The following is a 15,000-nucleotide window of genomic DNA, read 5'->3' on the forward strand; positions in this document are numbered from 1 at the left end:
ATATATATATATATATATATATATATATATATATATATACGGAGAGAGAGAGAGAGAGAGAGAGAGAGAGAGAGAGAGAGAGAGAGAGAGAGAGAGAGAGAGAGAGCTGCGAGAATAATGCAAGCAAGGGATATATCATTCTCACGTATATTAATCGCAATAGTCAGTTCCCACACTATTTAAGGATTTTCCATATAAAAATGTAATAAGGAATTCAAATACATCGGTGTGATTATATTTTTCGATAACTGTTCTCAAAGAAGATTATATATGTATATATATATATATATATCTATATATATATATATATATATATATATATATATATATATATATATATATATATATATATGTATATAAATATATTATATATATAAATATGTACTTACTTACTTTTACGGGTTTATTTCTCGTCCTCCATCAGACACTAAAGTCTGTTCAGGCGGGCCTTGGTGTGAAAATAATTTCTCTCCAGTTAATATTTTGCTCTGTATCTTATCAGTTATCTCGCTAGCATTTGTATTCAGGCTTAATAGTTTTCAGGTCACTATTATAACGCTTTCTAAAAAGATAAGTCTTCAGGTTTTTCTTGAAAGCTGCCACATATTGCTATTCTTGACATCAAGTGGAAGGTCGTTGAAGAGTCTCGGTGCAGCATAACTAAACGTTCTTCCTCCTATTGCATGATTCACACTGATATCGAATAGTCTATGTGGGTCATCAATCCTTGCACTTATTTGACCGATATCGGTAATTACCCTCCTCCTCACATTCGAACAATCCTAACGATATCTTGGTTGTTTAAACGTCAGGCGATCTTTCAACCTTTCAGGGCAAGAAGGATATGATGTATCCAAGTCGGGTCTGACGAGGCGACACCGGTTTTGTTTCTGGGTGTACCATCATATTTAATGTATTTGTTAGTGTTGTTACCCTGTCCTTATAAACACACTGAGCGTGCTCGCCTGTCTGTGGGCTTTTCTGTGCCTCCAAATCATAAAGGCAGGTTTAGGAGGATCAATTAAAAAACTATATTTTTAAGTTGTCAATAAGAAAAAGCCGTTCTGATAATGTTCAAGACTACTTTATTATAGATCAGTCGAAGTGTTCCAAAAATTAAACCTTTGTTCTTAAAAGAGAACTACTTCAAAACTTTACTGTATGCTTAAATGGATGTTCTGGGGAATTGGCAAGCTTTAAGTAACGGTGTTTACATACTTTTGAAATATACGTTTTCTATGATACTTTTGTCAGATTTTATCTAATAACATTTCTTCGGTGATATCGACCTTGCTTATTGTTATTCTTATTATCTTAGTGTTTCGATAGTGTGAATTTGACAATAAACGGGGAATAAGCGGTGTGAAATGCTGAATGCCTTGGAATACATATGATAAAAGGATAGGAAGGCCCTGTAGAGAGTAGGGTTCCCACGTTGGTTAGGACCAGAAAAGTAGCTCTTAAAGTAAAATAAGTAAATACTTTCCTTTAAACTTATAACCACATGTATATCTTAAGCCCTCCTCTCCCACCGCCGTCTTTGTTCCTTGTGAGTGTCTAAACGCTGAAGACCATGTGATTTTCAAAGGCATTACCATTGCAATTTTTCCATTTGTCGTTTTACTTGCAACGTTTCCAAAAAAATGAGATTATAATGTTTAGAAAAATGCCTTAGTTTTAATCATAACAATTCAGTAAGGTCAGATGGATAATATTAAAGTTTATACAAGGCTAACTTTCTTTTACTTACTTTACTTTAAGGGGTTCTTATCTGGTCCCGCACAGCAGGGGAACCCTACTCTCTACAGGACCTCCACGGCCATGTTATGATGTTCATTCGAGAACATTTAACATTTCACAATGTGTATTGTTTGCTTGCTGTTTGATCATCACAGTCAAAGCACGCTCAGAATAAGTCTTCAGTTTACTCTTGAAAGCCTTAATATCTCCAGTTGTTCGGATGTCTCGTGGGAGCCTATTGTATAGAGTCCTTTCACTATACGTCATCAAACTTCCGGTCCGCTTTCTTGGAGGACATACAAAGACGCGTTCAGTGAATAGCTGTGGTTGAACTCTTGAATAGTTAGCCATCTCATCACATTCACATTCACACAATGCCCAGTTTTTGCGCTATTGTTGGTCGTGGGAATCGAGGACAAAGAGATGACTAGAGTTTCTACCGCATACCGGCAGTTATTCAGAATCAGGACAAAGATGCAGAAGAATTATCCAAGCGCAGACGTGACTTGTGGTTGACCAGAATATCACGGGCTGATCTACGTGAATCCTCACTACCCTGGGCACGTATCTGTTCTGATCATTTCATATCGGGTCAGTCTCGGCTAGGCCCTAAAAATATTATTATTCCTGTGTAAACATGCTATATCCGATCGCATGGGTGACTTCACAAGTATCATCGTCAGTTCAGTGTGTAGTGTGTGTAGGGGAGGGGGCATCTCAATTTTTAAACATCAAAAGGGGCATCTCAGATTTTCAAAACAAAAATTAAAAGCGCCTATATTGGCTATATTAACAAAGGCTACTTACCTAGGTCTCTATTTCGTCAAGGTGCTCATGCCTATATATAATTAAGTGTATATTTATATTTATTTTAATTTGTGTATTAAATTGTGCAGACTTACAGGCCTATGTGATGAATAAACATTGATTATAAATAATAATAATAATAATAATAATAATAATAATAATAATAATAATAATAATATCTGAAAGCTGGTTTAACCCGAAGGGGTCTTCAGCTTATATATGAAACATCGAAAAAATAATTAAACTTGCACATTTAATTGCAAGGAGGCAAAACGATCATCCAAGAGCATTACAATAGAGTTTGTCCATCATATGTTTATATGTGTATAAGAAATTATAGCATTTGTAACCAAACACAAACACAATGGTTAGGCATGAACTGATAAAGATTTGACATTAAAATGCAAAACTTTTACATACATTTTGACAATCAAAAATTATAATACACAAGGTTAGGCTAAATGATCAATATTAGCTTTATAATTATAACCACTCTCTTCATTGGCCCAATGTTTATCTAATTTTGGACTTAAAAGCATTAAAGGGAAAAACAAAAAATTCTGGAAGCAGATTATTCAATGGAAGTGTATGCCCACTCACGTTCTGCCTTTGTAAGTTTAAAAAGCATCTGAATTGCATGTGCCATAAGTTGAATGAATTCTGCATCTGGTATGGATCTAGGCCATTAATTAGATCGAGTTTCTGCTTGTAAAAACGCTTATCATCACCCGACAATTGTTTGACAAAGTCGCTCTCATTGTCCACATTCGCTGTAGCAGCCGCTATGTTTTCGCTTTGTATGTCCTCCAGCATGGCCGCCGGCGATTCCCAGTGACGTCATTGAAAGGACTCTATAGTCTGGGCCGCATATTTAAAGGCTCTTCTAGAGCTTACAGTAGACATGTATCTAAGTTCCAATAGTTTGAAACAATATGTAACAATTCTCGTGTCAGGACGATTTGTTGGTTGCACAATATGTAGCAATTCTTAGATGTTTTGGACGACCGGTTCTGATAACTTGTATATATTTTCAAGGTCTATAGAATTTGCATATTTTAATTTCAATTCTCACTTTAATTAGCAGCCACAGTGTAGATATATTAGCATACGAGTGATCTGTTCTCTAGATCTTGCTCCTCTTTTTATTATGTTTTGCAATTTCTTAAGTTGTACTTTTGGTTGGTTGTGGTAGATGTAGTTACAGTGTTACAGTAGTCAATTCTGGTAATCACCCAGTTTATCACAAGTTGCTTTACTGAACATTCATCCGGGTACTTTTTTATAAAAGCAATATTCCTTGGATGATAACCGTCAGTTTTTACGACATATCTATCCGGGCATTGAAAGACAAGTTGCAGTCAATACGCTTAAATCATCATAAACACTTGAAAAAAAAATTACTACTTGCTTATTTAAGATAACGAGCCAGTGAACAAGATCTTTCATACATACTTTTTTTGCTTAACTTCTATATATCCTTATCAAGGGAGTAACCTATAAGTAACCCCTTACATGACTTTCTCCTCCAAATGAGATTTTGTTAAAACTTCATGGGGTAATCTACCGTTAATTTGTACCAGTACTGTTCATCCAACTAGAATTATGAATAGATTTTTCTCATCTATGGGCAAATGATATACAAATCATAAAACCGTCGTTTATTTCAGGTTTTTTGGCAACATTATAAAAAAATATTAGATTATTGAATTCCAAATTGTACAAAATATTAAATTTCAAATTGTACAAGAGGTTAAATAATTTTATTCGAAATTGTACAAAAGATCAAATTATTCAACTTTAAATTGTACAAAAGATCTAACAGAATATTAAATTCCAAATTGTACGAAAGATTAAATGATTATATTCGAAATTGTACAAAGATCAAGTTCTCATTCTAAATTGTACCTAGCGATACAAAAGATAAAATTCTTAATTCCAAATTACACAAAATCTCACAAATTATCAAACTATTTACTTACAAAATGTACAAAAATCAAACTATTATTCAATGTAAACATCCATCAATAAAGATAAATTAATAACAAGTATTGCATAACAATGAGAAGGAGAATAATCACTGACATTGCCTCGAAGTGTCTGGCACTTCCAAGCGGTTTATTTATAGAAATATAATATTACTAGCTTTAAAATCGACCTACATTACTTAAAAATTGTGTTAGTTTTACCACAAAATAAAAACTTTTAAAACAGATGCCTGCCATGCAAGGCTATAGCCTTTGGGACTAGGTTTACACACGAATATCTATAAAAAAAAAAAAAAAATGATCCACTCCAACTGGTAATGAAGACAAAGAACTACGGCTTTGCCTTCCAAACTATTTTACAAATGACATGATCACCATTTAAAACGAAAAAATTGATAATGAGCATCACTATCTAAAGTTTCCTCGCTAGAGTTCTTCCAAAAAATGGCACTCTGGAACATAACTGACTGATAAGGCTGTGGTTTTATCTACTAGCTTGAGCCATCCCTCGGCATCCTTTACGTTCTCCAAGACGAGTTCTCTCACATCCGGACACCTCTGGAGAACTCCTGCGAGATGGACTGCATAGTTCTTGGTTATTGGCACATTCTTGAGGTGCAAAGTCTCAACACCCTCGAAGCAGTCAGTGGTCATCAGATGAATCTCCCTTGCCAGACCGCTTGAAAAAGTTAGATACCGAACGTTGGGAGCTGCTTTGATGATCTTGCTCAGTAACCAATACACTCTGACGGAGTTCACGTGCAATTCCCCCCGGAACGAACATGATCGTTGTTAGTTCCGGGGGAGTGTTGATATCCACTGTGAGCAAGGGCGATATATCAGTCAAATACACCACATTAAGGTAAAGGGTAAATTCCCTCAAAACGGGGCACAAATTCAAACAATACAGGCCTTTTCTCAGGTCTATCGCCATGGTCACTTGAAATGTGAGCATCAAGAGGGTTTTGCCGACATTTGAAAGTAGAAGTGAGAATCCTTGCCGTTCTCTTGGCAGCCCTTGCTCAAAATTTGGACGGAAGTATTGGGCAAGTACAACATTTGCCATTGGAAGACCAATCGCGTTGTAGTATTGTGTCATATCTGGATGGAAGTTTAACTTCAACCCATCGAGGTTGCCAAAAGATCTTGCCAGGTAAGATTCTATCCTGTTTTGGACAAACCAAGAGAATGAACCGCTGAGCTCCAGGACTTTTACGTTGTAGTACGTGTCGTAATTCAAGAATTTAACAGAACTTCTCCTGAGTACTGGACTGGCATTCATCAAGGGAATGAAGTACCTCCTCATGCTCGATGTAATTCTGCCATTGATATCCTCACAGCAATGCATGTCGCACAACGTTTGTAAGCTTGGCTCGTCGATGGCGTTGATCACCAAGTCCTTATAAAACTTCCTGGCAGCTTGTTTGATACTGTGGAAACATTCTGATTTCGCAGTGCAGCAGATGTACATCCTCTTCAGGTTTGGAAAGGTGATCTCATTCCTTGTCAGCGCAGGATTATAAGCTGCCCAAGTGACACAACTTTTGGATTTTCCTTTGAAGAAAAACTCGAACAAATCCCTTCTGCGGGAGCGGTGCCCCTCTCTCTCGATTCCTGTCTCTGAGAGTCTCTGGCTGTGCATCATCGCGATCAAAGTCACGCCCTCCTTCCCCATGAAGATGTCCCGTACGAATATATTCTTCAGGTCGGGAGTGTTCTCAAGTAAGGCCTTATAAGGAGAGACGAGGTCAAATTCTAAGGACCTGGCGTCCAAGAAAGACATGCGAAAAGGACAGAGATATTGTAATAACATCGAGAGGGGACGGCAGGCTGATTGGGGCACCTATGAAAATAGGAAGGATTAGACAGATTTTATAAACTATGAATTAGAATGGCTTACTCAACCCTCTTAACCCTGTCCTGAATAGGCTTCGAATCTTATATCGATACTTGAAAATTCTAAAACATTTTTAACTGTTAAATCATCTGTAAATTTACTGACTTAACTTTAGTTATATCTAATAACAATAACAATAATGCCATTAGAAGTAACTTTGAAGTATAACAAGTCAACATACGAATATGAATTCAGGTAATATGTTATTTTCATTAGTAAAATAAATTTTTGAATATACTTACCCGATAATCATGTAGCTGTCAACTCTGTTGCCGACAGAAATCTACGGTCGGGATACGCCAGCGATCGCTATACAGGTGGGGGTGAACACCACAGCGCCATCTGTGGTCAGGTACTCTAGTACTTCTTGTCAACACCACCTCAATTTTTTCCTCGGTCCACTGGTTCTCTATGGGGAGGAAGGGTGGGTCAATTAAATCATGATTATCGGGTAAGTATATTCAAAAATTTATTTTACTAATGAAAATAACATTTTTCAATATTAATCTTACCCGATAATCATGTAGCTGATTCACACCCAGGGTGGTGGGTGGAGACCAGCATACATGTTAACACAGAAGCTAAGTATCCCGTATTTTATTTTATTAGTTATTCAAAAATAACATAAAATAAATAAGTACCTGGTAAGGAAGACGACTTGAACCGTTACTCTGCCTTTATTAAGTACGTCTTTCTTACTGAGCGTAGCGGTCCTCTTAGGATGCTGAACGACTCTTAGGTGCTGAAGTATAAAGGGCTGCAACCCATACTAAAGGACCTCATCACAACCTTTAACCTCGGCGCTTCTCAAGAAAGAATTGACCACCCGCCAAATCAACAAGGATGTGGAAGGCTTCTTAGCCGACCGTACAACCCATAAAAAGTATTCAAGAGAAAGGTTAAAAAGGTTATGGGATTATGGGAATGTAGTGGCTGAGCCCCCGCCTACTACTGCATTCGTTGCTACGAATGGTCCCAGGGTGTAGAAGTTCTCGTAAAGAGACTGGACATCTTTGAGATAGAATGATGCGAACACTGACTTGCTTCTCCAATAGGTTGCATCCATAACACTCTGCAGAGAACGGTTCTGTTTGAGGGCCACTGAAGTAGCTACAGCTCTCACTTCATGTGTCCTTACCTTCAGCAAAGCAAGGTCTTCTTCCTTCAGATGAGAATGTGCTTCCCTAATCAGGAGCCTGAATAGGTAAGAAACTGAGTTCTTAGACCTTGGAAGAGAAGGCTTCTTGATAGCCCACCATAAGGCTTCTGATTGTCCTCGTAAAGGTTATGACCTTTTTAGATAGTACCTAAGAGCTCTAACTGGGCAAAGTACTCTCTCCAGTTCGTCCCCCACCAAGTTGGACAGGCTTGGGATCTCGAACGACTTAGGCCAAGGACGTGAAGGAAGCTCGTTTTAGCAAAAAACCGAGCTGCAAGGAACATGTAGCCGTTTCAGATGTGAAAACTATGTTCCTGCTGAAGGCGTGGATCTCACTTACTCTTTTAGCTGTTGTCAAGCACACGAGGAAAAGAGTTTTTAATGTGAGGTCCTTAAAAGAGGCTGATTGGAGAGGTTCAAATCTTGATGACATAAGGAACCTTAGGACCACGTCTAGATTCCAGCCTGGAGTGGACAACCGACGTTCCTTTGAGGTCTTAAAAGACCTAAGGAGGTCCTGTAGATCTTTGTTGGTGGAAAGATCCAAGCCTCTGTGGCGGAAAACCGCTGCCAACATACTTCTGTAACCCTTAATCGTAGGAGCTGAAAGGGATCTTACGTTCCTTAGATGTAACAGGAAGTCAGCAATCTGGGTTACAGTGGTACTGGATGAGGAAACTGCATTGGCCTTGTACCAGCTTCGGAAGACTTCCCCTTTAGACTGATAGACTCTGAGAGTGGATGTCCTCCTTGCTCTGGCAATCGCTCTGGCTGCCTCCTTCGAAAAGCCCCTAGCTCTTGAGAGTCTTTCGAAAGTCTGAAGGCAGTCAGACGAAGAGCGTGGAGGTTTGGATGTGCCTTCTTTACGTGAGGTAGACGTAGAAGGTCCACTCCTAGAGGAAGAGTCCTGGGAATGTCGACCAGCCATTGCAGTACCTCTATGAACCATTCTCTCGCGGGCCAGAGCGGAGCCAACCAACGTCAGCCGTGTCCCTTTGCGAGAGGCGAACTTCTGAAGTACCCTGTTGACAATCTTGAACGGCGGGAATGCATACAGGTCGAGATGGGACCAATCCAGCAGAAAAGCATCCACGTGAACTGCTGCTGGGTCTGGAATCGGAGAACAATACAACGGGAGCCTCTAGGTTATCGAGGTTGCGAACAGATCTATGGTTGGCTGACCCCACAGGGCCCAAAGTCTGCTGCAAACATTCTTGTGAAGGGTCCACTCTGTGGGGATGACCTGACCCTTCCGGCTAAGGCGATCTGCCATGACATTCATATCGCCCTGAATGAACCTCGTTACCAGCGTGAGCTTTCGATCTTTTAACCAGATGAGGAGGTCCCTTGCGATCTAGAACAACTTCCACGAATGAGTCCCTCCCTGCTTGGAGATGTAAGCCAAGGCTGTGGTGTTGTCAGAGTCCACCTCCACCACCTTGTTAAGCTGGAGGGACTTGAAGTTTATCAAGGTCAGATGAACCGCCAACAGCTCCTTGCAATAGATGTGAAGTGTCCTTAGCTCCTGATTCCATGTTCCCGAGCATTCCTGTCCGTCCAAAGTCGCACCCCAGCCCGTGTCTGATGCGTCAGAGAAGAGACGGCGGTCGGGTTTCTGAACAGCCAAAGGTAGACTTCCTTGAGAAGAAAGCTGTTCTTTCACCACGTGAGAGTAGACCTCCTCTCTTCGGAAACAGGAACTGAGATCGTCTCTAGCGTCATGTCCTTTATCCAGTGAGCCGCTAGATGATACTGAAGGGGGGGAGGTGGGGTCTCCCTAACTCGATGAACAGTGCCAGCGATGAAAGTGTCCCTGTTAGACTCATCCACTACCTGACTGAGCATCGGTTCCTTCTCAGCATGCTCTGGATGCAATCTAGGGCTTAGTATATCTTTGGGGCCGACGGAAAAGCCCGAAAAGCTCGACTCTGAAGATCCATACCCAGGTAGACAATGGTCTGGGATGGGACGAGCTGGGACTCCTCAAAATTGACCAGGAGGCCCAGTTCCTTGGTCAGATCCATAGTCCATCTGAGAATCTCCAGACAGCGACGACTTGTGGGAGCTCTTAAAAGCTAGTCGTCTGACGGAGCCGGACACAAGATCATGGTACTGCTGCACAGTCTGTGAACTGTCAACCATGGGGAAGCGAGGAAGTACAGTGACAACCCGAAGCTGTCTAGACTGTCTGGGTCGTACAGACAACTCCTTATCGGGTTGCTGAGGTTGCCGCACTGCGTCACAACAAGACACTGCTGCTGGTTGTTGAACGTCTTCCCAGTGACACACTGACTCCGTAAACAAAAAATCCTCTAACAAGGACTAAGCTTGGACTGCATGTCTTGCAACACAGCTCAAGGTCTATGGGAGCAGGTGTGGTAACAGACGGGGTTAGCGACTAAAGTGGAACCATTACCCTCCCTGGAAGCATGCTATGCTTAAATAAAAGTCCATAGGAGGCTAAGTAGCTAAAGGCTCCTCTCCAAATGACAGAGTCCTCAAGGGAAAATCAGAAGGAGGGAGAATAGCACTTTCTCATCTACAGGAACCATATCCGAGAAAAGCTAAGTTCTCTCAGTGAGGGTTTCACTGGTGCAAAAGCAGCAGACTAGAAGGCAACGTTATGAAACTGCTTGACAGTCTAGTGAGTTGGCAACAACCAAAGATGTGTGACTGAGAAGCATGCGGTAAGGTATGCAGAGCATGCTGTATGTAGAGCATGCTGTAAGGTAAGCAGAGCATGTTGCATGGCGTGCGGCTTATGCTGCATGGGATGAGGCTCATGCTGCAAGGGATGAGGCTCATGCTGCATGGTATGAGACTCATGCTGCATGGGATGAGGCTCAAGCTGCAAGGGATGAGGCTTATGCCGCATGCGTTGAGGAGGATGCCGCATAGTATGAGGCTCCTGCCTCATGGGTTGAGGCGGTTGCCGCATAGCATGAGGCTTTTGCCTCATGGTTTGAGGAGGATGCCGCATAGCATGAGGCTCCTCATAAGCATGAGGCTGCCTCATGGGTAGAGGAGGATTTTTTAAAGAAATCTGAACCTGACACTAATCTAGCTGTCCGAGGATTTACCTGGTGAGACATCAGTCTCTTTACCAGCGAGTTTTACCAGATATCCCCGGGCCACCACGTGACACAATTGGTAGTAATTCATTCAAATTACCCCTAATGAGTCAATATGGATAAATATCAACACAACATCGTGTTCAAATAGAAATAAATTTCTACCTCATACTTGGGATCGAACGCTAGCCCCTTCTAATGAAAGGCCAGGTCGAAACCAACCAAGCCACGAGAGCCCATTCAAGAGTTGAGGTTCTTGCCTCAAGAGTGGAGGTGGCTGCCGCAAGAGTTGAGGTTGCTGCCTCAAGGATGGTGGAGGTTGCCGCAACGCAAGAGGTTGCTGCATAGCGCTGGTATCTGGCAACTCCCAATGCGGCAGCTCACGCGTGGAGGAAGGTTGAGGAACCTCAACATCATACGTCTGGCAGGGTGGACTGCGCAGAGGTGGAGTTGAGGTTGCTGCCTCGAGGATGGTGGAGGTTGTCGCACCGCAAGAGGTAGCTGCCTCGAGGATGGAGGAGGTAGTCGCAACGCATGAGGCTCCTACCTCAAGGGTAGAGGAGGTTGCTGCAAAGCATAAGGCTCCTGCCTCAAGTGTTGAGGAGGTTGCCGCGTGGCAAGAGGCTCCTGCCTAAAGGAAAGTGGAGGTTGCTGCACAGAGCTGGTATCTGGCAACTCCCAATGCGGCAGCTCACGCATGGAGGTAGCTTGAGGAACCTCAACATCATACGTCTGGCAGGCTGGACTGCGTAGAGGTGGAGGAGCGCTCGCAGGAGGAGGTGTGTTAACCTTCTCTGCCTGAAACTCCTGCATCAACACCGCAAGCTGAGACTGCATTGTCAGCAGCATAGACCACTAGAGTTTAAGAAAGACAACAACAAACGGAGCTACTGTCCGTTGAAACTGAGGGTCTAAAACAGCTGGTGCGTCAACAGACGGAGTTACTGTCTGTTGCGATACCACCTTGCCTCTCTGGGAGGTGTGCAGTTGTCGTACTGCAGCAAGTCCGAACTGACCCAGTGCTAATGGCACCACCTAGGAGTTGGACTTGCGCGGAAGGGACCGACTTGCACTTAAAAGCTGCAAGATTGGTCCATGGTTTCTGCGAGAAACCTCTTCCGCAGACGAGGAATAAATGGGCTCTCTCGTCTTTGTGTGGGTGGGGTGATCACGTCGGCTACGTGAGTTGGTTACACCCGAAACCACGGAGGGAAAAGTCTGTTCGTCGATCAAGGCCTGCTGAACCCATAAGTCCTTCGACATTACTTCTCCCCTGGGCTTGGGAGCTTGTAAGAGGTCCCAGACTAGGCGAACAACTGGCACGAACAGACGAACCCTCGAACGCAACACTGTAACACTTAGCGCTTATCACTTTATCACTTTTGATTTTCTGTTTGCACTTATTTCACTGAACTCGAAACTTTAAGTGGTTTGTACCTGAAACACGCAATTCTATCCTTCATTAAAAGTTAGTAATTGCGAAAACAGTATTACAATGTAACAGAAAAACATAATGAAAGATAAATAATTCAGTGGCTGGAAAAGAGATTAAACACTAGATCAAATAAACTACGTTTAAAATCTCTCACCGCATAAAGTCTGAGAACAAGAATAAAACTCTAGAAACGTTTACCTTCTTCCCCTAAAGAGACTAGGGAGAAGAGCAAAAAACGATAACAACGTTACCCGCTTGAACGAAACGTTTATCCTCCTCTCTCTCCCTCCGTCTCTATCTCTCTCTCTCTCTCTCTCTCTCTCTTGACTTAGCACCTGAGAGAAGAGCCCAATTATATATATCGTTAAAACATATTATTGTTAAAGGAAAAAAACTGAAAGGTTTCCCAAATAAAAAGTTCCTTTATTAGAATAGAACCATTTAAGCTAAGAAAGAATGAACAAAACGCTAGAATCGGTTTACTCTTACTGCAACGTGACAGACTCTCTCTCTATCGTAACGATAGAGCGCAAGTTGAACGTTCTGAACGTCAACAACTGCAGAGACAAAACAAAACGTTAGTTCAACTTTGAAAACAGTACAAGACTATCAAAGAAATTCTTTCAAAAACATTAAAATAGCATAATATGTTAACAGGTAAAAACGAAATGACGGGCTCAAAGTTAATTAACTTCGGTTCCAAGAAAAGACCGCCTACTATTAGGAAAGGTCGAATATAAACAAATATAAAAATTAATTTTAATAAGTTTATAATAAAAGGAAGTTAATCAAAGAGGCCTATAAAAGGCGGAGAGATAATAACTTTGTTAAGCAAAATTAAGAGAGTCTATACTCTCTTCGACACCAACACTTCCGTCTAAGGGAAGGGTCGGCCATTTAAAAGTGAGAGAGTTCATACTCTCTTCGTACCAAAATTAAATCAAATTAATTCCAAAAACTTGCTAAGCTAATGATATAGCTTCCTGAATAGCGAAGGCTAAACTCTAGAGCAAATACATCACCAAATCGTGAGCAATAACTCCAGAATCAACAGCGTATCCATGTAGGTCTAGCCGGAGGCACGACAGAGGAAAAATTGAGGTGGTGTTGACAAGAAGTACTAGAGTACCTGACCACAGATGGCGCTGTGGTGTTCACCCCCACCTGTATAGCGATCGCTGGCGTATCCCGACCGTAGATTTCTGTCGGCAACAGAGTTGACAGCTACATGATTATCGGGTAAGATTAATATTGAAAACTTTAAAACAAACCACACAAGAGTGATATCTTTGTTCTCATCATTTACCATTGCGCCAAGACTTATCATCATTGCCAATAGACATACCTGCACTTTATCCGTTGCAAAGTCACCGACGTCATAGCAAAACAACAGCTGGATAACAAATTAACACAATGGAGACACCACCTCAAAATGATGTTTTAAATCTTCCGAGTTAAGTGTCTTCACGATTTATTTACTGATCAAAGAGCGGACGGTCTTGGAGTGGGGAGGACAGAGGACACCGTCAGACCAGTAATAATCCTTCATGAATTTGATGTGTGCCTGTTAATGGAAAAATTGCAAGATTAGATAATTAGCAGAAATTAGTTTTATTCTTACTTGAGGTGATATTTCTTACGAGTTTGTGATAATGAGCTGACATTGGAGTGAGCATATTCTCCCGAATTTTTTTATTGAATAAATGTAACAAAAGGCTATAAAGTTCGATATGCACAAGTCAATGTAGGTTTAAACCAAAAATGAAGGAATGAATTTTAAGAAAAATATACAAGATCTCAACAACCTTGATATTAGGGCGAAGCATGTGTGAAGCCAACTATAATTACTTTCATAATAATAGTTAATTGTTAATGTATAAAATAAAGTTAAAATCTTATATCAATCAGGTTAACTTTAAAACATGCGGGCTATTGATGGTACCGTGTAGTGTAGTTTTGAGTTTACTTAAGGAATACTGTGTATGGGTAATTTTCATAAATAAGTTCACTGGGCCAGTAGGCAATGAAATACACATAATTGCAGGTTCTGGATTACAGGAGTGAGGATTCCCGTAGACTTTCTTCCTCTCATGGTCTGCAAAGCTGCTTTCTCTCTCTCTCTCTCTCTCTCTCTCTCTCTCTCTCTCTCTCTCTCTCGAGAGAGAGAGAGAGAGAGAGAGAGAGAGAGAGAGAGAGAGAGAGAACTATTATTTTATCCAAATGTCTCTCTTGTTGGAATTTATTTTATTTTCAACCTAACTTATATGTAATAAAAATTATTATTCAAAAACCAAAACAACTTTACATTAAAGAGTAGATCCACTAATAAAACTTTGATATTGCCGTACATTACCGTTATTCCTAGACATGTCCAAAGATGAATAATAATGTTAATTTCCTATGAAGAAGCCGGCCTTTCCATTGAGTAACTTACTGGAACTGTTCGTCGTGGCTGTGGTAACCTCCGAGGTAATTTACTTCTTACCTTTGACAGGTACATATTACTCAAGCGCGAACTTAAAGCCTATTAGGCAATTACTGATTTAAGTCATTTAATTCATAAGTTCAATTCTATTATTCAATTTACTTATCATTAACACTTTGTTACTATACTAAGTAGCATTAAGTTATTTACTTTTAATTTATTAAGAAAAATAGGTAAAGCTTCGAGTCAAGTTAACGACCGAACGGCTATTCCCCACAGTCCGACACAAATATCAATCCTTTCTGATTGAATTCATTAATTTAAGTTAACTGTATTCCTTATGAGGAAAAATTTGTTGACAATCTCTCTCTCTCTCTCTCTCTCTCTCTCTCTCTCTCTCTCTCTCTCTCTCTCTCTCTCTCTCTCTCTCTCTCTCTCTCTCAATGAATGAATTAAATCTACTCATGAAACATAACTCTTA

This window comes from Palaemon carinicauda, chromosome 39 (assembly GCF_036898095.1).
Source record: "Palaemon carinicauda isolate YSFRI2023 chromosome 39, ASM3689809v2, whole genome shotgun sequence".
NCBI classification, from domain to species: domain Eukaryota; kingdom Metazoa; phylum Arthropoda; class Malacostraca; order Decapoda; family Palaemonidae; genus Palaemon; species Palaemon carinicauda.